The 25069-nt window shown below is 36.6% G+C and overlaps 1 protein-coding gene across 5 annotated transcripts in view; it reads right to left on the reverse strand.

Annotated features, from left to right (window-relative positions):
- The window catches only part of LOC147572031 (uncharacterized), a 602793-nt gene that overhangs the window by 433007 nt on the left and 144717 nt on the right, over window positions 1–25069 (reverse strand). For all 5 annotated transcript variants that reach the window (XR_015246950.1, XR_015246948.1, XR_015246949.1 and 2 more), the window contains exon 4: window positions 1799–1892. The gene's annotated coding sequence lies outside the window, so the exon portion shown is untranslated. The remainder of the gene's footprint in view (window positions 1–1798; window positions 1893–25069) is intronic.

Consider the following 25069-nt stretch of genomic DNA (forward strand, 5'->3'; position numbering starts at 1 on the left):
CAAAGTATTAACATCCAGACAATTGAGTTCCTAGAGGAAGGTCACTCTGCCTGTTGCAAGGACTTATCAATGGACTGTAAGTAGTAAGGAAGTTTAATTTTTTCTTTTGCTTTTATTTCTCACATCAGATTCAACTCATATGTGGGAGGACAGTTGCAACAATTTAGAAGAAAATTTAAGAGAACATCTTTACGGTAAGACCCGAGAGGGGCTTAGACTGACCAATACAACTACAATAAAATTAAAAACTGTTTCACTGAGACATTCCTAAAATTGAAAATCAATCAATCAATTAGGATGTATTTGCCAATGTCAAGAGAATGCAGAAGACACTAAGAGCTCCAATAAATTACTTTTTTTAACGTATATATATTTTTGAGAGAGAGAGAGAGAGAGAGAGAACAAGTGGGGGAAGGGCAGAAAGAGAGGGAGACCCAGAATCCAAGGCAGGCTCCAGGCTCTGAGCTGTCAGCACAGAGCCCAGGGTGGTGCTTGAACTCACGAACTGTGAGATCATGACCTGAGCCGAAGTCAGAATCTTAACCGACTGAGCCACCCGGGTGACCCTGCAATGAATTAAGTTTAAAAAATACAAACATCCCAGTGTAAAAAATAAAATGGACAAACGAATTGAGTAGGAATCTGCAAAAGGTGAAAGCAGGAATGACCAATAAACATTTGGTAATATATTTAGTCTCATTAGAATTGTGAAAATGCAAATTAAACCTGCAATACGATAAGTTGTCTTATCCCACCTACTGTGGGGCAACAACTCTCAGACAGATTTGCTAGGTATGTTAACTACCATAATACCTTTGAAAAACAAACAAAAAAAAAATCAGTTAAGGTTAAATGCACATGTCCCAAGATCCAGCATTTCTACTACTGGGTAAATACACCCTCAAGAAATCTTGCATGTGCACACCAAGAGACACGGACAAGAACAATTAGAGAAGCACCACTTATAATAGTAAATGTCTAATAGAAAAAATAAATAACTTACAGTAAATCCATCCAAAGGAGTGCTTTAGAAGTGGGAATGAAACAAGACTCTATACAAAACAATGCTATGAAAGGACAAATATATTTTGAATTATAAAAGTGAGCAATAGAAGAACATATATGGTAAGACTCCTATTATACAAACTTTAAAAACATGTGCATGCTTGGTAAAATGATAAAGAAAATCGAGAGAATGATAAGCCCCAAACTTGGTATATTTGTTATTTCTGAAGAAGGAGAGAGAATAGAATAAGACAGAGGAGCTTCAGATAACAATAATTGTTTTATTTCTTATGCTTTCATAAGAAAAGTGGCGGTGGTTTCACAGGTGTTTGTTATATTTTTTATATCAATACATAGAATATAAACTCTTTTTCAACATACTCAAAATTAAGTAAAAGCCAGACAAAGAAAGGAAAAGATATTAACATCTGTGTCTGTTTTGTTCACAACTCACTCTGACAAGCATTTTGTGAAAATGTCTATGAAAGACAAAACAGTACATTGGATTCCAAAAACCAAGCATTCCACTTATTACTTTATGTGTGTTTTACAAGTTTCATATATTGGTTAGAAACAAAATAATAAAAAAAAAAATCCAAGTTTCTCTTCCTACTGTGTCGTGAGTGAAAGGTGATTGGTAAGGTGTTGCTCTTTTTATGACTAGAACAAACAGAGCCGTATTACGTTGTGCTTCCAACTTTACAGGTTGCCAATAGGTTTCATTTTAATTAGAAGATTTGTAGAAAAATAAAGTAACCAAAAATTATTACAAACTATGGAGTGACATAAATACCTTGGATCCTTTGAAGTGTGCTGACAGTTCTATTGTGCTTTGACAAATTTTTCTCTTTTTGCTACTTTTTATAAAATGTATTCATTTCTCTACCCTGCAACAAAAACAAGACCTAATTACATATAGTATACTAAATAAAGAAAAAATTTTTCACCCAGCTGTGTGATCTTAGGCAAAAATCATTATTCGCCATAGGTTTCAATTTCTTTTTTTGTAAGATCAGAATGGTGGATGTCATCTCCAAAATTCTTTGCTATGAAGATAATCCACAGAGATGGAAAATCTTGCAAAGATGCACCCTTGTCTGCAATTACAACTGTGTAAGCTGTACTCTGACAGGCTATGTAAATCAGCAAATGAGTTTTAGTAGTGTTTGCTGCATTGCAGCAGTTTGGAGTGAACAATATGATACCTTTTACAGACATGACTGGGAACATGAAGGATCACTGGGCTTCTTGTTCCCATGGAACTATAACCTCAATTAAAATTCTCTTCTCTTCTCTATGAAACTGTGCACAAGAGTCCAAAAATCAAGAATGATACTGAGAAACCTGCTGGGCTTCGTAATAGCTCATGCTCTTTTTCTGCCCTGATTTAATTTGGCTTTTGGTAATCAGAGATGCTCAATCATAACCCCTTCTGGAGTATTTCTAAATTATATATTTGGAAACTCCACCCAGGGCCACTGAATAAAAATTTCCCAGGGTGTGGCCCCGGCACATGGATTGTTTTAGATGGTCCATGGGTGGAAACACTGATTTAATGAAATTCAGCTCCCAGACATGATCTGCACTGGACAAAAAGAAGACAGTAAGATCCAGCCTTTTTGTTTTTAAATAAAAGGTTAATACCTTCAAAGAGAAGCCCACAACTAACTGCTGTTATTTGTTGGAATTTTTTTATACTAACTTCAAAATAAAAGTGTCTATGATACAAAGTGGAACTTCAGTTCAGAGAACAACTTGCCCAACTATGCAGCAGACCTCAATGCAGCCTATGTATTACAAATAATTTTTTAAGGAAGAAGATGAACAATTAGTGAAATTCAAATTCAAAGTAGGGTGCCTTCTATTTCCTCTATAATACGAAGAACTAAGACATATTGGATACTTATTTAGGTGTAGACATTGTGCTAGGAACTTTCAAAATATTCTTTCTAATCATCATCACAAGTTAATTCCCCATAAAAAATGAAGAAATGGAAGCTAACAGAAGATAAAATACTTTCCCAATGTCTTGAAACTAATAACTAGCAAAGTCAATATGCTTAAAACTAGGTCTCATAACTGTAAATTTTGTTGGATATAATACCAATGCTGGCATTCACTATTTCTTGGAATTATTTGGACAGAAGGAAAAAATATGTTTTCATGGTGCTACATTCTCTGCTGCAGATACAGATACTGTTGGTGTTACAGAAAGTGTGCAGGGGAAATGCTTTCATTCTGTAGACATCCCAAGAATGAGAAGAAAGTTCTGGTAAACAAAGTGCATAGAGAGCCTTCCTATTTCTCCTGTGCTGCATGTGGAGCTGGGACTCTAAGCCAATCTGGCTTTCCTGAAAGTGCTATTTAGACGTGGGGGTGGATGGGACTTGCCCACAAACATGGGCAAGTAACAGTGAGAATCAACTATGGGACTTTAAGCACAAGTCCGGGTGGGCAGGATCAGGATCTGGAGAGTGGACAGTAGGAAGTCTTTTATTGAAAAGGATAAGTCCAGGAAAGTCTTAGATGGAGATGTGTTACCATCGTGGGGCCCATTTGTACAGAAGGGAAGAATAAATTCTCCTTCTTTTCTATGAGGTCTTTTCAATCATTGTACCAAAAAGGAAAAAAAAAAAACATTATTTATGTGTGCTAAGAAAATTAAATGCATAGCATAACTACATAAAACCTGCTTGTATACATTTATTCAAGCCCCTTCATCAAAACAGTCAGCCATCACCAACATCCATTGATTTATAAGTTAAATGTTTCTTTTTTTAAATGTTTATTTTTAAGAGAGAGAGAGACAGAGTGCAAGGGGGGGGGGGTGGGCAGAGAGAGACACACAAACAGAATACAAAGCAGGGTCCAGGCTCTGAGCTATCAGCACAGAGCCCGATGTCAGGCTCGCACTCATGAACCACAAGATCATGACCTGAGCTGACGTCTGACACTTAACCGACTGAGCCACCCAGGCACCCCAAGTTAAATGTTTCTATGCCAATGTGTCCTTCTACTGAAGACTTAAAAATATTTTGTATAGATTTATTCCTATTCTCATAACAAACTACAGTTCAGCCTGACTGACTCACTACTATTATTCCATGAACCACTTTAAGGTTCCTAATATATATGGGTGGAACAGTAGTAGATCATGGGCTTTTAGAAATGAAAAGGATGGACATAAACCTCAATTTATAGACCAGGAAACTCAACTGAGAGAATGAGTGACTTCCTGTTGGTTCCAATAGATTTTGGTGGCAGAACTGTGGTTAAGACTGATGACTCATTCTCCAGGGGTCTTTCTATTTTTCCAGAGGTTTCAATATGTGTTCCCCTGAGCTTAGAAATGAACTATGCAGAGACAAGCCCTTCACAAACTTGGTCTGGCTGCTGCTTCTGCTGAGGGTTGAATTTGTTAACAGCAGCCAACAATTGCAGATTCCCAAGGTGGCAGCTGCCTTCAGAGGTGGACATGTCACCTGGTGGTGTAAAGCAGATTAAATCAAGCTTCTTAGATGAGGACTGGGCAGCAATTTGTCCTTTCTAGCATAAACACTTTAGCCAATCTGATTTTGATTAGCATTCTCTATTTGTAATTCATGGAATAGCACCACCATATCCAAACTTACCACCATGTTTTATGCATTTTAGTGTTATAACACTGAAAGAAATATAGCATTGGAAAGATGTCAGTGGGGTTTCCTGATTTTATCTTATACCCTCATTATCTGAAAGGACGAGGTTCAGATAACAGGGACAATAATGATTGAAAACCCAACTGCAGCATACTGAAAGTCAACATTCTTCAGAGCCGGGTGCTCTTCTGCAGGATATATTATCCTTTAGTAGCCTGAATCTATTATATGTTTATAATTACACTTGATGATGCTTAATAGTTTCCTATCTTGAGGATTCTAAGTTATACTGTTAAAGAGATTTTGTCTTGTTTTTTTTCTTTATTATGGTAAAATATACATAGCATAAAATTCAACATTTAAATCTTTTTAAGCGCCCAGTTCAGTGGCATTAACACATTCACATTGTGCAATTATCACCACCTCCATCTCTGGCACTTTTTCATCTTCTCACGTCACACTAGCTCTCAATTTTTCCCTCCCCTCAGCTCCTGAAAACCACTATTCTATTTTCTGTTTCTATTAATTTGACTGTTGTAGTTACCTCATATAAGTAGAATCATACAGAATTTGCCTATATCTTCAAGGTTCATCCACGTGGGCAGCATGGGTCAGAATTCCTTCCTTTTTCGGACTCAATAATATTTCATAGTATGTATGTACCACATATTGTTTATCCACTCATCGGTGGATGAACATGTGGGTTGCTTCTATCTGTTAGCTACTGTGAGTAATACCACTAAGAACATGAGTGTACAAATATCTCTTTGAGTCTCTGTTATCAATTCTTTCGGGTGTATACCTAGGAGTGGAATTGCTGGACATTGGCAATTCTATTTTTTTTTTAAGTTTTTATTTAAATTTCAGTTAGGTAATATACAGTGTAATACTAGCTTCAGGCGTACAGTATAGTGGTTAAACACTTCCATACAACACCTGGTGTTTATAACAAGTGGACTACTTAATCCCCATCACCTATTTCACTCATCTCCTCACCCACCTCCCCTCTGGTAACTATCAGTTTATTCTCTATAGTTAAGAGTCTGTTTCCTGGTTTGCCTCTCTCTCTCCACTCCCCCCCACACTCCGATCTTTCTTTCTCTTTCTTTCTTTTCCCTGATGTGCATTTGTTTTGTTTCTTAAATTCCACATATGAGTGAAATCATATGGTATTTGTCTTTCTCTGACGGACTTATTTCACATAGCATAATACTCTTTACCTCCATCTACGTCACTGAAAATGGAAAGGTTTCATTCTTTTTGATGGCTAATATGCCATTGTACGCATATATCACATCTTCTCTATCCACTCATCAGTTGATGGACACTTGGGCTGTTTCCATAATTTGGCTACTGTAGATAATGCTGCTATAAACATCAGGGTGCATGTGCCCTTTCGAATTAGTATTCTTTGGGTAAATACCTAGTAGTGCAATTACTGAATCATAGGATAGTTTTATATTTGACTTAATTTTTTTTAATATTTATGTTTGACAGAAAGAGAGAGAGAGAGAGAGAGAGAGAGCATGAGAGGAAGAAGGGCGGGGAGGGAGGGTGGGCAGAGGATCCAAAGCAGGCTCCATGCTGACAGCAGTGAGCCCGATGTGGGGCTCAAAGTCACAAACTGTGAGATTATGACCTAAGCTGAAGTCAGACGCTCAGCCAACTGAGCCACCAAGGTGCCCATATATTTTTTTGCTTTTTTAAGGAAACTTCATACTGTTTTCCAGAGTGGCTGCATCAGTTTGCATTCCCAGTAACAGTGCAGGAAGATCTCCCTTTCTCCACATCTTCACCAACCCATGTTGTTTCTTGTGTTGTTGATTTTAGTCATTCTGACAATTGTGAGGTGGTACCTCACTCTGATGAGTGACATTGAGCATCTTTTCATGTGTCTATTGGCCACCTGTATGTGTTCTTTGGGAAAATGTCTATTTGTGTCTTCTGCATATATTTTAATTGAATTTTTCATTTTTGGGGTGTTGAGTTAGAACTACTTCCCATAGAAGCTGCACCAAGTAACATTCCCACCAGGAGTGCACCAGGGTCCAATTTCTCCTCACCTACGTCTTCACCTACACTTGCTATTTTCTGGATTTTGTTTGATAAGAGCTATGCTACATAGGTGTGAACTGGTATCTCATTGTGGTTTTGATTTACATTTCCCTAATGATTAGTGATGTTGAGCATCTTCTCATGTGCATTTTGGCCATTTGTATTTCTTCCTTGGAAAAATGTCTATGCAAGTTTTTGCCCATTTGTGTTGGATAGTTTCATTTTGTTTTTTTAAATTGATGAAATGTAAGAGTTCTTTATATATTCTTTATATATTTATTTATATATTCTTTATATATATATATATATATATATATATATATATATATATATATGATGTTAATCCCCTATCAGACTTATAATTTGCAAATATTTTCTCCCATTCTATGCATTGTATGCATTGTATCTTCACTCTGTTAATAGTGTCCTTTGATTCACACAATTTTGCAATTTTGATGTAGCCCAATTTATCTATTTTTATTGTTGTTGGTGGCATTGTTGCCTTCATTTCATATCCAGGAAATAACTGCCAAATCCAGTGTCATGAAATTTTGGCCTATGTTTTCTTCTAAGAGTTTTGTGATTTTAACTCTTATGGTTAGCTCTTTGATCCATTTTCAGCTAACTTTCCATATGGTGTAAGGTAAGGGTTCAGCTTTGTTGTTTTGCATGTGAATATCCAGCTTCTCCAAGACCATTTACTAAATACTGTCCTTTCCCCATTGCATATTCTTGTTGATATCCTTGTTGAAAATCATTTGACTATATTTGTGAGAGTTTTATCTCCTAATTCTCTGTTCTATTCTACTGGTGTATATTTTCTGCCTTTATGTCTGTAACATACTGTTTTGATTATGGTAGCTTTGTAGTAAGTTTTAAAATTGGGGGTATGTGAGACTTCCAACTTTGTTTCTCTTTTTCAAGATTATTTTGGTTATATGGGGGTCTCTTGAGATCCCATATGCATTTTAGAATGGATTTTTCTGTGCCTGGAAAAAAACATCATTAATATTTTGATAAGAATTGCATTGAATCTGAATATTGCTTTGAATACTATTGCCTTCTTAACAATATTAAATTTTCTGATCCCTGAACATGAGATGTGTTTCCATTTATTGATGTCTTCCTTAATTTCCTTCAGCAATATTTTGTAGTTTTCAAGTCTTTTTCCTTCCTGAATGAATTTTATTCCTAAGTATTTCATTCTTTTTGGTGCTATTTTATACTTAGAAGATTTTATACTTATAAGATCATATCATCTGTGAGCAGAGATAATTTCACTTCGTCCTTTCTGAAGTAAAGGAAGTGCCTTCTATATCTTTTTCTTGCCTAATTGTTCTGGGTGGGACTTCTGATACTATGTTAAGTAGAAGTGGTGAAAATGGGTATTCTTATCTTGTTCCTGTCATAGAGAAAAGTTTTAAATCTTTCACCATTGAGTGTATCAGCTATGTTTTTAAAATCTATGGACTTCATTATATTGAGGTAGTTTCCTTTGTTATGGAGATTTAAAAATCCAAGGGAGGAACAATTTCTACGGAATACTTGATTCTGTTTTGGTTTCACTTAATTGAAATATGAGTAGTATCTGGTCATGTCCAATATATGATTAAGAGAGCTAGTATAAATTGTGTTGTCTATGGAAACTAAGCCTGACCTTCAAGAATGGAGCAGGAAAGCATAAAAGGGACATTTTGGTCCCCAGCACACCTCTTCTATTGCCTTAATTAGGGGAAAAGTTTGACCAAAGACTGTTGCAATTTTATACGTGAAGGACCAATAAAGGTGTAGGTAGGTTCTTCGGGAATGAAACATTGGATCCCCTCCCAAGACAAAGGACTTCAATCAATCAAGGAGCTACCCTAAGTCAAAGGGAAAATGAGTAAATATTGTAATGAAAACAGTCATAAATAAGCCAGCAATAACTACTGGGACAACTGTAGCCTCACCTGTATTTCTTAGCTTGTTCTATTATAGTTTGTCTCTGCTCTTTAGTCATCCTATGTTATCTGTGTATTGACAGTGTAGTGACAGTGTTGTTTCCATTTGGTTTATAATTTAGAGCTTATCAAGATGACGTCTTGCCCAGATTGGGAAGCAAGGATATTCCTGGGTAGACCTGGACTTGCAGAGCAGGTTTAGAGACCATAATCCCTGTGAATGGTACTGGGTGCAAAGTGGATAAGTTCTCGTTTGAGAACAGAGCGTGACTACAGCTGTATTCAGGATTGTGGCATAACAGCATATAGAGTGGAATTTTTCCCACTACATGAGAATTGATGACTGAGCCCAAAGCTGAGGAGAATGATGCATTAAGTATTCCGTATTATAAAAAATAATTGAGTGCTGCTCTTCCATTGGAAATTCTCAACAGAGAGCAGAACTAACACGGGCATCTTCAACCATCATCCCAATCTCTCCTCACTACCCCTTCCCTGCAAACTACCACCACAATTCTATATACTGAGCAAAGGAGAGAAGGAGAAAGTAAGAGTTCTATGGTGAGACTCTTCCTTAAGCCAAATGAATGTTGGGAGGAGAGGTAGAGATCCAAGAGAAAGAACCTTGACAAATAAAAGTGAGGAAAACTCAGTTTATATTTAGGTTACACTCCATTAAATTAATTTCACCATTCAAGAAACATTTATTGAAACTTTACTATGGCACAGTGCTAATTCTTAAGAATAACAATGAAAAACATAGGAACTTAGACAATGGAGAGACAAACCAATACACAGCATGATAAAGGGCATGGACAAGGCAGTGGGAAGTACAGAGGAAGAGGACCTAACACCCATCTTCCTGGATCAGGGCAGAGAAGACTTCCTGGAGATGTTACTCAAATATACCTTGAAAAGCAAAAGCTGAATTATCAGACAAAAAGGTAGAAATAACCATTGTAGGAATAAAGAAAAGAGATGGAGGAAAGTTTGTGTGTTTGGGCAGCCTCTTCTTTGTAATTACAGACTTTGAATTTTGTTCTGAAAAGAAATTCCTGACAGATTTAAGCAGAGGAACAACATGGTGATGTATGCCTTTCTAGATCACTCTAGCAGCACTTTTGAATATGGAATTAAGGAAGGGTTCACTGAAAGGAAGGAAATCAATTAAGATAAATCAATGATCAAGGCAGTAAGTGATGAAGAACTGAACTCATGTGGTAGCTGACCTTGAGGCTGACTTGGAGGAGGGGGACTAGTGCGACAGGTATTAAGGAAACATCCTTGAAAAGTTTTGGGTTGGGGAAAAGGGCAGAGAGGAGTAATTCTATAATAGCCCTAATTTTCTTTAGATCGGAAGCTTCTCTTCAGTATCTGACAGCCATTAACAGTAAAGGATTTCCTATCACTTCTTGTTCAGAGGCAGAGATATTAATTTTGTTGTGGCATTATCATAGTGCGGTGGGAGAGACACGGGTTTTGGAGCGACACTTGTCTATAAATCTTACTCCAAAATAGACTGGCTGGTGACACTGCTCAAGCTCGTCAACCTCCTCAAACTTCAGTTTTCTTATGCATAAAATGGAAATAATGTTTACCACAGAGAGTCACTGGAAAGATAAAATAAGATAATCCATAAAATAATTGGTATACAATCCATCTGGCACATATTAGTTCTCGCAAAATGTTAGCTTTGTCCTATGATTTTTTTCTTGTTATTAATAGCAATGTGTAGGACAATGAAATGGGCATTAGATGTTATCTAAATGTGTTTTTTGAAAATATCAGAAATAGATATGGGATATTATGCTTACTTTATATTTTTTCCAATGCTCCACTTAATTTTCCCCGTCAGATACTGTTGTTTTAACCATTGGAGACATTCATTAATTCTGTCATAGTTTATTATGCAGACTCATAATTTTGTGGGTATGTCTTTTTCGCTCTATAGAGTATTAAGTCCTTGAAGGACTGTGAATAAATAACATTCCCATTATAGAACTTTTATTGTGCATTTCAAATTTGATCTGAAGACATCAAGTGCACAGAATTTGGTAGATACTGATATAATCTTCTTTCTTGTTTTGCAGCGCAATCTCATCTTCTCAGGTTTTGTAGAACAATGTTATATTTCCTGTAGCCACACCGCCTCTTTGTTTATGTCCCCAGCCCCCGGTCCAATCCAGCCCCCGTTTCTGTAAGCACCCACTCTCTTCCATCACAAATGTGTCTTTCCAATCCACTGTCCAAACAACTGTGTGTGTGTGTGTGTGTGTGTGTCCTCAAACAACCCACAGTATTGTCTGACATATGCATTTTCAATCTTGCTTTTCATTCTGCTTCCTAAGTCTTTCATACGATTTTATGTTTTTGAACATACTATTTGATCCATATTTCTTTGTGGAAATTGAATTCATTGCTTCTGACTGATGTATGATAAACCAATATAAGTAGATATTGCATTTTATGTATTTTTTCTCTGATTGGTAGACATTTATGTTTTTCCTTTGCTATTTCATGCAGCATTGCCACAAATATCTTTGTACACATCTTATTTAGTAAATCTCATACTAAAGTAGTAACAGAAACAATTATTTATTTAAGTATCTATCAAAGACAGGCTGGAAAGTTTTGTTTTTTCTGCTAATGATTTTTACTAAACTCATGAAACCGAATAATCAGCTGGGTAGAAAAGCAAGGGAACTTATGAACTTTATCCACAAGAAACAGAACCTCAGTGGAGAAATATGTCACAGGGAGCTATATCTCCTTTGATAATCAGTTTCCCCTGAAATGAGAAAGGTTGATCTTCCTTTTTCTTTAAAGGAGCACTTCCCACATAAGAGCTTCACAAAGATAGAAGTAGAGGTAGCAGAGGCTTTATTATTTTTTGCAATTATTAAGCCTACCCATTTATTTAAGATAATATTTTATTAGTGTCTGTCTCCCCTGGTTGACCGTGAGCTCTGTGAGGACCCAGACTGGGTGTTGTACTCCCAGTACCCAGCACGTACTCAGTAGCTATGCGCTGAATTAACAAAATACAAATAAATGCAGAACCAGGGCAAACAACCAGGTTTCTCCATTTCACACTACAGTTTTACCTCAATAGGCCAGGCATAAAAGAGCTCTTGGGACCCCCCTTCTCAGAGAAATCATCAACGATCCCACCCCAAGTTAGGTGGGGAGACAGGACAAATTCTCTACAACAGTAAACGTTTCGTGTTTTAATGAGATAGGAACAAAGCACTCTTTTTTATTTCTCTGTCCCTGGAGGCTCAGATCACAGCTTCAGGTTGGGATTAAAAAGTGGGGGAGGGGGATAAATGGGAATGGGGCTGAGGGGCCAGGGCTGAGGCCAGAAGAGAAAGCAAAGATTCTGCTATGCCCCCACCCCAGCCCTGAGCTGAGCCAGAAATCCAAGTCCTTGTAGCCTCCAGCAGCCAACACAGTGAACAAACACCACGTGTGTGGTCCTTATCTGCAAATCAGTGTCATAATGCACCCAAACTACCCATGCAAGACTGTACTGGGCCCTAAGTGCCGGTACCAAAGATTTTAGAATTACATTGTCTAGGGGTTCTTGGGTGGCTCAGTCAATTAAGCATCTAACTCTTGGTTTTGGCTCAGGTCATGATCTCATGGTTCCTGGGATGGAGCCCTGCATCTGGCTCAGTGCTCCTGCTTGGGATTCTCTCTCACTCTCTGTCTCTGCCCCTGCCCCCTACTCATGCACTCTAAATAAACAAACAAACAAACAAACAAACAAACTTAAATAAAAATAATTATGCTCTCCAATAATCAGAAGCCCCACAGGAATACTGAACACTTGAAATGCAGGTATTGCAACTGAGGAATGGGAACTTTTATTTTATTTTATTTTAAAAGCTGACATTTGATTCAGTCATTGGAACATTCTGTATGTTTGGAAAAACCTGGGTATGTGGATCTACTTTTTCAACTTTAATTTAATTTTATCAAAATACAGATCAGGTATTTCCAATGAAATTGAGCTTCCAAAATTAGATCTGCTGTAAGCGTAACATACACACCAGACTGTAAAGAAAAAAGAATGTAGGGGATATCACCACTAATTTTGTGTATTTATCACATGATTATCATGTATAATCATGTTGAAATGATACTCTTTAAGATATTTTGGGTTAAATAAAATATATGATTAAATTTCTTTCATCTGTTTCACTTTACTTTTTTAAATACTACCAGAAAATTTTAAATTGTATATGTGACTCAAATTATATTTCCATTGGACATGCTGCTTTAGAAGATATATCATCAAGGAGCACCTAGGTGGCTCAGTCGGTTAAGCATCGACTTCAGCTCAGGTCATGATCTCACGGTTCGTGAGTTTGAGCCCCGTGTGGGGCTCTGTGCTGACAGCTCAGAGCCTGGAGCCTGTTTCAGATTCTGTGTCTCCCTCTCTCTCTGCCCCTCACCCTCTGTCTCTGTCTCTCTCTCAAAAATAAACATTTTTTTAAAAACTTAAGGAAGATATATCATCAAAATAGCAAATTTTGCTGGTGACAAATGAAGGTTCAGAGAGTTTAAGGGACTTTTCGAAGATAACACAGCTGGTCAGAGTCAGGATTAAGTGCAAGAGCTTATGACTTCCAGTCCAGTTTTAGAAAAATATCTTGATGGCCAGCTGGCAAATGCTGTGCTATATCTAAGAGGATAAGAAAATTTCAGCAAGAAACCTCCAATGATGCTGCTGTATCTTTACTTTTTTAAACATCAAAAGATTAATTCGTAAAAGAAACATCCATTTTATGTTTTATTTATGTTTAATTTTAATTTCAAATGGATAAAGTCCTATACCAATTTGTAATTACATGAACTTTGGCTAGCTCAACTGATTTGTAAATGTTTCATTTGCCTTGATGGTAACAAGTCTTTTTTTTTTTAATTAACTTTAATTCTTTCTTCCTTTTACCTAGAAATTCCACAACTGCAATTGCTTCATGTTGGCTGCATGTTATTGCTATTATATAACAGCTTTAGATGGAAGAGTGATATACTGAAAAATATAGCACACTCTTCATAATGTCCAGAATGACTCAGACCACATAAAAACGACCAAGCTTTGCATTTCTCAGATGCAGTAAAAATATATACCTTCCCGAAATGTTCAGAGTTCCACTCTAGGTAACATCAAATTGGCCACAAGATTACATACAGAAACGCTCTATTAGTTTTCTAATTTGCAAGGTTTCTTTAATCTTCCATTTTATTATTTCTCTTTCCTGCTCTCCACCTACCAAAGAAAATATAGTCGAAACTACACTCCAAAGGCTGCTGAGCATAGCAATTAGGAAAGCTCAATACTGGAAAATGTTTTACTAATGCTTACACCTAAGAAAGAAAACAAGAAAGGTGAGGAGGAACTGAAGATTCTCTACAGAGAGGCTTTCTGTGAAAAAAGCTGAGTGACAACAGGTTCAGATTTCTGGATAAAATCCTGGCTTACAGTGTCAATAGTTCTGAAATTAATGTATAATTTTTCAGAAGACAATTTCGCCCATACGAAACATTCTGTTAGAGGTCAAGTTGGTAACTTACACAGGTTGTTGTACAGTGACATCTATAAATGCTTCCCCCTGACATAGTAGGTGTGGCAGGGACAGTTAACGGTCGCTGAATGAATGTCCAGTTATTTTCCCACATTTCCCAAGCTCTTTGTACTTAGTGCGGTCAGATGACTGGTTCTGTCCAATGGGCTATGAGAAAAATGAATCTGTGTTCGTTCCAGGCCGCGTCGTGTAATAACTGGGAAGTGACAGTAATGGTCTGCGTTGACGTACATTCCCTTAGCTCAGCTGGAACTATGTTTTGAAGAATTGCCTTTTTTGTATGCTTCTGAGTTAGAATTGTCCCATGATTTAGAAGCCAGAAGTAAAGATCTGGAAAGATTTGGTGGCAACTACATAGCCCTGGCTTGCAAATTCCCTTGCAGGCTACAACTTGCCCACACGTGCCAGTGCTTAAGGTCGGATTTTTTGTGACTTTTCTCGATTTTCCAAGTCCACCTTTCAGACACTTACTTCCCCAGCTCCACCCACAGTCTCCCATAAATATGTAAGGACTCATTCCTCTGAAAGTCCCCTATTCCACAATAGTCAAGAAATGGATTCCTGCCTAATACAGTAATTCTTTAACTCCACTCGCTCGTGCCCTGCCTTAGTCACTGTGGAGGCTTCATGTTGAAATGATACAGCAGGATCACAGCAGCCTAGGTTGCTGAATAACTGCTCAAGAATAGTTTGTCTTGAGTATTGATGAGTCTAACCAACATTTTCCCATACAACAAATTACCTTTTTGATCAGAAAAGGCACTACAAATTTGGAGTTTATTATCATAGCATTGCCTAGACTAGCTTAAGAATTATAGTCCAGGGTATGACTGGATTAGAACACAACTAACATATAATGCAACACCCTATCCAGTAGTGTAGAACATTTTTGTTTCTCATTAATTTAAATTACTAATCTGAGTTGAGAAAAATGAAAAGCCTTGGACATTAAGCAAACTAGACATATTTCAAAGGTACTGTAGTCTTTGTAAGTTATGTGCATACAGATGTAACCCATGAACCACATTTTCCAGGAGACTGGCCAGAGGACAAACTACGGGAGGGAAAAAACTATAGCTCGCTCATTGTCACTTCTGAAACACCCAGCATCTTATAAATAACCACACAGTAAAAGGACATGGCAGAGAAATGTTCTCCATGAATACAAATGAAAACATGTAATAAAGTATTAGAAAATCATATCCAGCAATATATTAAAAGGATAATATGTCACAACTAGGTGGAGTTTATCCCAGGGTGCAAAATTGTTTCAATATTCAAAAATCAAGCGATGTAACTGACTATGTGAATGTACTAAAACAGAAAAAAAAAAATGCAGGATGATCTCGATAGATTTGGGAAAAGCTTGTGAAAAAATTCAATATCCATTCATTATTAAGAAAAAAAAAACCCACTCATCAAACTAGGAATAGAAGAGGACTTCTTTAACATATTAAGTACATGAAAAGATGCTCAACATCATTACTTATTAATCAAGTGCAAATTAAAAACATAATTAGATACCATTACACATCTATTAGAATACGTAAAATTGAACAATAACAAAAAAGTAATGTGTTGACAAGGATGGAAAGGAACCAAAATCCTCACACATTGTTGTGGGAATGCAAAATGGTACAATCTCTTTGGACCATATTTTGGCAGTGTTTTATAATGTTAAGCATACACTTATCATATGACCTAGAAATCCTATGCTCAACAGTAATAAAAACATATGCTTGCACAAAAGACTTCATATGGATATTTATAGCAATTTTATTCATTATCTCCAGAATCTGGAAACAACTTAAATGTCCTACAGATGGTAAATGGATGAACTGCTGTACATCTATACAATGAAATACGATTCATCAATAAAACCAAATGGACTATTGCTACATACTGCAACATGGATGTATTATGCTAAGTGGAAAAAGCCTGATTCCACAGAATACATAATGTGCAATTTCATTAATATAACATTCTAAAAAAGGAGAAATTTAAGAATGGAGAATAAATCGGTTTGTCAGGGGTTAAGCCTAGAGAAGATGGTTGTCTACAAAGGGAGAACGGCATGAAGGAATTTTGGTGGGGGAGGTGGGGTGGAAATGTTCTATATTTTTGATATGGATGAGGTTCTACACAATTATCAAATTTCAGAACTAAACAGCAAAAAAATTACTATATAATATAAAAGATAAATTTTAAAGTATTATTCAAAGGCATTTTAATAGGGCAGAATATTAATATTTGACAAGTCTGGGTGATAACTAAATAGACCTTAATTAAACTCTTCTCCATAGCCTCCAAATAAAAAACTAAATTTTCCTGTTAGAAGTCAGAACAGTGGTCACTGGGAGGACTAACGAATGGGTCTTTGGGGATGCTGACTTTGCATGCATGCCTTATGAAAATTAATTGAGCTGCACAATTGTGATCTGCACATTTTTCTCTATATTTGTCATACTTCAATAAAAACTTTATGCAAAGTAAAAATGAGAATGACAGTATTTTGTGTCATTTTTAACTAAATGGTTTTTTAGCTGTAGGAAGTATAACTATTTAATCATCAAATTTAACTATGTTTATAACACACAATACATGTGACCTGGGACAAATAATATAATCATTCTTGCCAAGTTTAATAATTGGACTAGTGCCTGTTTAAACTCCTTCCCATTCCAAATATGAGTGATTATAAACTCATCTGTAAGTTAGTACACCCTTAGTAGCTAGTTTCTTTTAGCTTTGAAATTTCACCAGCAAGAATTATGGGAGAAGAAAAAAGTATGTTTTGATTTCTTATTGAAAAATATTTTAACTGACTAAACCTTATATATATATTTTTTAATTTCATGTTTTTGATTTAACTTGCCCTTTTTATTTTTTTTATTCCTGCAGTTTTTCATGCTAGGAATTGTGAAACTGCATTAACAAATTCCTTAGAAATAATACTTATTTTTTTTTGTTTTTGTAAACAGCACACAAGATTCTGGACAGTTTTAGAAGTATCTTGTTCTCCTTGTTCTGGATGTCAATGGTGGCTGAGAGGATAAATATTTCTCTTAGGTACCTACTGCTTCAGGATAGACTGAGGCATGAGGGAAATGGGTGTAGAGGAAGAAGCAAATGATAAAAAAAAAATTGCAGAACCTTTTATGGACTACTTCAAATTGAACAAAAAAGATTCTATACATAATTGAAAAGGTGGCATCCTTCAATGCTTGAGAGTTCATGAGAACTAGCAGGATCGTGCTGAATGTAGCTGGTGGCCTTGTGTAACTCTTCAAATGTTACTGAGGTCAATGTTTTCATGATTCCCTTACTCATATACTATGAAGGGGACAGTGTATGGAAGCACTATGGTATGAAAAGAACTTGGGCTCCAAGGTCAAGTTGGAGATCTGAATCAGGCTCCACTACTTTGGAGCAAAGCAACAAGCTCCCCAGAGTCAGATGCCTCATGGAGAGAAAAATACCCGCACAGTGACTTAAATGCTGCCAAAATGAAGTCTAATTTGCATACAAGAGCACATCTGACTCACAGTACTCAATAAATACTAATTTATTTCTTCTGCTCCTTTCCTGAAATAAGCAGATTGCAGTTCTAGAGAAAATATTGGCTAATATTGATACTTTTCCAATTTGCTTTGAAAAATAAATTGAAGATAAATCGATTCAAATAGATGTCACTCACCAGGGATATTTTAAAATTTCAAGGAAAAACTGAGAGCCTAAAGTGTTTCACCATGAACAGAAACCCACATTAAAAAGGCTAAAGGAAGAACCTATGAGGTTACAAATTGATCAATCTTATATCTCAAATCCACCAAAAACAATCAGAGAAGGACTTTTAAGAAGTATTGGCATTATCATCTCATGTACTTAAAACAAGTCTCATACACATATATACACATACATCCTAAGGAATAGACACTTTTAAAGTCACTTTTTCCTTAAAGTGACTTTAAAGACATGCATGGGAAGACATGCATGAGAATAACAACTGCAGTTATCTCTAGAAAGTGGGATATTACCTCTAATATCTAATTTTTTTCTTTTTTTATAATTAACCCCATTTAACAAATTTCATACACTGATTAATAATCAGATATGACATTAAAATATCTTAGAAATAGATTTCCAATTTCAGCCTGCCTTTTCTTTTCTTTTTAAATGTTTATTTATTTATTCTGAGAGCGAGCATGTGCATGAGCAGGGAAGAAGCAGAGAGAGAGGGAGGTTCCCAAGCAGGTTCCATGCTATCAGTGCAGAGCCAGACTTGGGGCTCGAACTCACAAACTGTGAGATCATGATCTGAGCTGAAATCAAGTTAGATGCTTAAAGGGAGCCATCAAGGTCCCCCTCATCCTGGCTTTTCTGACTTTTATTCTTGATACCCTGTTCTGGCAAGGGCTAAAAAAGTGGCCCTGGAAGAGAATGTGGAGAAAAAATACCGTTATTTCCTAAAGGATAGGCAGACACTTTAAAATCCCTTTTTCCTTAAAGTTATCCTTTCCTGCTTCAAATCATGTATCGAGAGGAAGATACGCACACTAGGATAGCAACCTTCCAGTTCCGTTATGATACAAAAGGCACACCAGTGTTGGAATGAAGTGAGAACAGACCCTGGAGCCCATCCAACAAAGATAGTGCAAAGAAACATGAGAGGCCAACGTAGGAAGTGCAGCTAGCTAGGCTTAGTGTTCAAAACACCATGTCAGCAAAACTCATAAACACAGCAGGTCCATTAAATTAGAAAGTGAGAACAACCAGTGATCGTTCAGCTTATTGACCCTGAGCCCTACATTTCCTGAGAGTATAAAGCCCTGGTATCTACGAGAAAGTACAGCTGTGAATGCAAATACGCCGTGTAGCACAACAGAGATTATAAAAGCTCAGAACTAGGCAAAGCAGAATATTCAACAGTAGAATCCACAGAAGTCATGATAACAATAGTAAATTACAAAGGAAGTGTTTATGAATTATGTATAGATTTAGCATTTACATTATACAGACAATTACAAAAGAAACAAGATTAATCCAATTCCACCACTCTGAAAAAATTGATTTCTTCCTTTCATTCCTTATGTGCATGTGCATGTGCATGTGTGAAGAATTTTTTTTTATTTTCTTTTTTGTTGCCAAGGATTTTAAACCTCAGTGACTAAATGCAAGTGTTTCTGGTTTGTTTTCCATTTAGGATTGTTTGCTCATTCCTGGGCACTAGGTTTGCACAATGAGTGGAGTCACTCTACAGTTTCTTGTGTGTTTGATTTGGTGTTGGCTGGAGCCTAGAGATGCCTGCCCTCCCCAAGACCGTGCTCCAGGCTGCATTTTTAAACGGGCTTTGCAGATCTTAGGTGGGATTATGGATGTAGCAGTTTCTTTCACATTTATATCTAAACACTGAGCTTATAACTTGCAGTCACCCAGCAAACTGGCTGTAGCTCTTACTGGGCATATACACAGGCCTGATATGAGTATTGGATAAGCTTGATCTTTTTAGGGGCAGACCAAGAATATTCTGCAAAACCAGCTGGTAGTTGAGGTAGAGTGGAGGTCAGGAAGACTGCATTCTGGTCTTTTCCCTCTCTGTGGAAGAAGAGGTTAGAATAGAAGAAATGAAAGCTCACGCCAACCCCAAATGCTATGATTTCACTTTAACCTCCGGACCTAGACATGAGTAAGATGCAGGTACTTTTCATCCTACTGTTATGCCAAAACCTACTGTTAATCTGCTGAATTGGAATGGAATGACCATGGAAGGAATCAGGCGCCAATCTGTACTTACTCCTAGAAAAAAATAACAATGAAAATATAATGGGCTAAATGGGTAAGGGGTACTAAGGAATCTCCTCCTGAAATCATTATTGCACTATATGCTAACTAATTTGAATGTAAATTTTAAAAAATAAAAAAAAATTTTTTAAAGTAAATAAACATTAAAATCAAAAACCAAAAAACCAAAAAAAAAAAAAACCCACAAAAATAAATAAAAATCTTTTTAGGTAAAAAAAAAAGAAAATATAATGGAATACCAATATAACATTAGGTTTGGATTCTGTGAATCAAATCTTTTAAAAAAACATGACACAGTTTGGCCATACATTGCTGTGATAATAATGATAAATTGCAAAAGGTAATCTAATAACATTAAACCATTTAAGAAAACAATTCAACCAAGAAAGATAGAGTGTGTATAATCCAACAGAAAATCTACAGAGTATTACATGACCAATTGTACTTACTAGTCCATGGGAAATTAACTTGAACTTTATAAACTGTATTGAGGGGCGCCTGGGTGGCTCAGTCGGTTACGTGTCCAACTCTTGGTTTCTGCTCAGGTCATGATCTCACGGTTTGTGAGTTTGAGCCCTATGTTGGGCTCTGCACTGACAGTGCAGAGCCTGCTTGGGATTCTCTCTCTCTCTCTCTCTCTCTCTCTCTCTCTCTCTCTGCCCCTCCTGGTGCTCACGCTCTCTCTCAAAATAAATAAATAAAATTTAAGAAAAAAGATCCTCTCTCTCTCTGCCCCTCTCTTCATTCCCATGCATGCTCTCTCTCTGTCTCTAAAATAAAAAAATTGAAAAATAAACTATTGAGTTTAAAATGAATCCCTGACTATTTTTTATTGAGGTATAATCGACATATGACATTGTATTCATCTTAAGTGTACATGATTTGATATGTGTATACATTATGAAATGACCACCACAATAAATCTAGTTAACATCCACCACCATATATAACTACAAAGCATTTTTTCTGATTATAAGAACTTTTAAGATCTACTGTCTTAGCATCTTTCAAATATGCATTATGATATTATTAACTATAACTAATGTACTAATATTACACCCCTATGTACTAATGTATTAAATTTAGTACTAATGTACTAAATTACACCCCTATGGCAATCACTTTATAACTACGAATTTGTACCTTAGACCCCTTTCACCTATTTTGCCATCCCTCATTCCCTCCCTCCCACCTCAGACGACCATCAATCTGTTTTTTATATCCATGAGCTTGATTTTGTTTGGTCTTGGTTTTAGTTTGTTTTTGTTTTTGTTTGTTTTAGGTTCTACACATCAGTGAAACCAGATGTTATTTATCTTTTTCTGAGTTATTTCATTTAGCATCATATCTCATGATCCATTGTCACAGTGACAAGATTTCACTCTCTTTTATGGCCAAATAATATTCCACTGTATAAATGAACCACATTTACTTTATCCACTCATCCATCAGTGAACACTTAGGTTGTTTCCATGCCTTGGCTACTGTAAATAATGCTGCGTTGAGCATGGGGATGTATATATCTTTCCAAATTAGTGTTTTCATCTTCTTCAGATAAATACCCAGAAATGAAATTGCTGGATCATATGGTAGTTCTATTTTTAATGTTTTGAGGAAACTCCACAATTAAAGGGGCACCTGGATGGCTCAGTTGGTTAAACATCCAACTCTTGATCTCAGTTCAGGTCATGATCTCACAGTTAGTGGGATAGAGTCCCACGTGGGTCTCTGTGTTGATAGTGAAGAGCCTGCTTGGGATTCTCTCCGTCTCTCTCTCCTCCCCCAACCCTGTTCACACTCTCTCTCTTTCTCTCTCTCTCTCTCTCTCTCTCTCAAAATAAATAAATAAACATTAAAGAAAAAAGAAATTAGTGGTGCCTGGGTGGTTCAGTTGGTTAAGCATCTGACTTCAGCTCAGGTCATGATCTCAGGGTCCATTAGTTTAAGCTCCACATTGGGCTCTGTGCTGACAGCTCACAGCCTGAAACCTGCTTCAGAGTCTGTGTCTCCTTCTCCCTCTGCCCCTCCCCTGCTTGTGCCCTGTCTCTCTCCATCTCTCAAAATTAATAAATGTTAAAAAGAAGAAATTAAAAACCTTCTGTTGATATTCTCTGGTAGGGGCGCCTGGGTGGCGCAGTCGGTTAAGCGTCCGACTTCAGCCAGGTCACGATCTCGCGGTCCGTGAGTTCGAGCCCCGCGTCAGGCTCTGGGCTGATGGCTCAGAGCCTGGAGCCTGTTTCCGATTCTGTGTCTCCCTCTCTCTCTGCCCCTCCCCCGTTCATGCTCTGTCTCTCTCTGTCCCAAAAATAAATAAACGTTGAAAAAAAAAAAAAAAAAGATATTCTCTGGTAGGATCATGGTATACCAGGAGTATATTAATGAAATTTGTTTATTGTAAGAATAATACATGCAAATTAAAAACATTAAAATATAAAACTTTAAAACATAAACTGTCTTCCTGACTCCTAGGCCCCATCCCCAAGGATTTAATAAATTTCATAAACCGTATATATAACATGATAAATAAACACACATGTATTTCCATTGTTTTAAACATTTTTATATACACTTATGCTATTCTTATATAAGTTCCCTTTTTACCTAACACTATTTTTTTTAGTTTTTATTTAAATTCCAGTCAGTTAACATACAGTGTAATATTAGTTTCAGGTGTGCAACATAGTGATTCAAAACTTCCATACAATACCTGGTGCTCATCAAAAGTTCATTCCTCAATCCTTGTCACCTATTTTTTTAAGCTATTTATTTATTTGGGGGAAGGGCAGAAAGAGAGGGAGAGAGAGAATCCCAAGGAGACTCCACACTGTCAAAGCAGAGCTGCATGTGGGACTCAATCCCAGGAACCGTGAAATCATGACCTGAGCCAAAACCAAGAGTTGAATGCTCAACGAACTGAGCCACCCAGGTGCCCCTTCGTCACCTATTTAACCCATCCTCCCACGCACCTTTCCTCTGGTAACTGTCATTGTTCTCTATAGTTAAGAGTCTGTCTCTTGATTTGTCCCTGTCTCTTTTTCCCCCTTTGCTCGTTTATTTTGTTTCTTAAATTCCACATATGTGTGAAATCATATGGTATTTGTCCTCCTCTGACTTATTTTTCTTAGCATAAAATACTCTATCTCTATCCATGTCATTGCAAATTGCAAGATTTCATTCTTTTTTTTTCCAACGTTTATTTATTTATTTTTTTGGGGGGGACAGAGAGAGACAGAGCATGAACGGGGGAGGTGCAGCGAGAGAGGGAGACACAGAATCGGAAGCAGGCTCCAGGCTCTGAGCCATCAGCCCAGAGCCTGATGCGGGGCTCGAACTCACGGACTGCGAGATCGTGACCTGGCTGAAGTCGGACGCTTAACCGACTGCGCCACCCAGGCGCCCCTAGATTTCATTCTTTTTTATGGCCAAGTAATATTCTGTTATATATAACATATATATACATATACTATATACATATACTATATATATATATATATAGCCATTCATCAGTCAATGGACATGTTGGAGGGGGCCATTTTAGCATTATCTACGGAAACTTAACATATACACATCCATCCATTCACCCAGAACTTGCAGAGATATAAGCATTTATCTTATATAAATATTCATACTTGTGTGCCAAGAGACATACATAGAAAAAGAATACTCGTTCCAACATTACTGTTAAAGATAAGTGGCTGTGACATGATGTGTACATGTTAAATTTCAGTAGATTATGCTAAACATACCCCCCCCCAAAGAAGATGAACTATTTTACATTTTAAGGTAAGGGTGTTCCTATTTCCCTACACAGTTGAAACCCTTTAAAGTCAAAGAAAAAGAAGGGGAAACCATGTAAATATATAACACTCTGAATGACTTGCGTAAAGTGAACACAGACTTCTTTACCAAACTCTTCAATCATTAAATAAGAGTTAGCTCTGAAATCTGAGTCACAAAGATGTGAAGGCACATTGTGCTTCAAGCAACATATAACTAAACATGGGGAGCTTGTGATCTTCAAAAAATGGCATTGTCAGAGAATAGAAATGAATTCAAAATGGATTTGAGGAAAAGAATATAGGAATAATGACCTTAAATGGCTTCAGAGAGAAACTGCGTTCTCCCCAATCTTTGAGGATGGACTCTGGGAAGATGATTTTGACATTTATTTGGTATATTCTTCCACAGGTCTGTAGAGAAAACAGAACATTGTCCTGCATGCCTGACATGATGTTTAGATCTTTAACATACTACATGCTTAATTCCAAAATCCAGAAGGATAACTGGCAAAATTTAAATGATTTCTAGTTTGTCAAAATAAGTAAAATAACATTAAAACATAACATTAAAATTCATACTGTTGACATGGCTAGCAAATGGAAAACATTTAAAAGTAATCCTTTACTGACTACTTTATTGCCTAATTCCTCACTTTTGTTTGGTTTTTCTGAAACAAGTATGATGGTTCTGAGACTGAAGAATCCCACTTTCCATAGCTGATGCCATAGCTGATGATTCATTGGAGATTACTTTCTTCCAAATTCTTCCCTCAGACATGAATCCTTTTAACTGGAGTGTGTCCTTTTCATTTTCTGGAGGTCAACTAGGCTAACCTCTTGTAACAAACTGTATCTTTTTACAGCTTCCTAGTTCCCTTTTCCCTCTAAAATGGAATGATTGGGCCTTCAAAAGCACATCCAAGAATAATTTTAGGGCCAAAACACAATTTTTCCTAGGATTTGGAAGCTAATGCCACTAACCACTCAGCCTTAGTTAGTTCTTATAATAAAACAAGAAAATGAAATAAAAGTTCACAGATTAGAAAGGAAAAAACTCCTGGAACTAAAAAGTGATTACAGCAAGTTTGCAGGATACACATTCAATTACAACAGTCAATTCTTTTCTTATATAACAGCAATGAACAAGTAGAATTTGAAATTAAACACATTACTATTTACATTAGCACCAAAAAAAAAAAAAGAAATACTTAAGTACACATCTAACAAAATATGTGTAATACCTATATGAAGAAACCTAC

Source organism: Puma concolor, chromosome F2, assembly GCF_028749965.1.
Source record: "Puma concolor isolate L17-30 chromosome F2, mPumCon1.1.hap2, whole genome shotgun sequence".
NCBI classification, from domain to species: domain Eukaryota; kingdom Metazoa; phylum Chordata; class Mammalia; order Carnivora; family Felidae; genus Puma; species Puma concolor.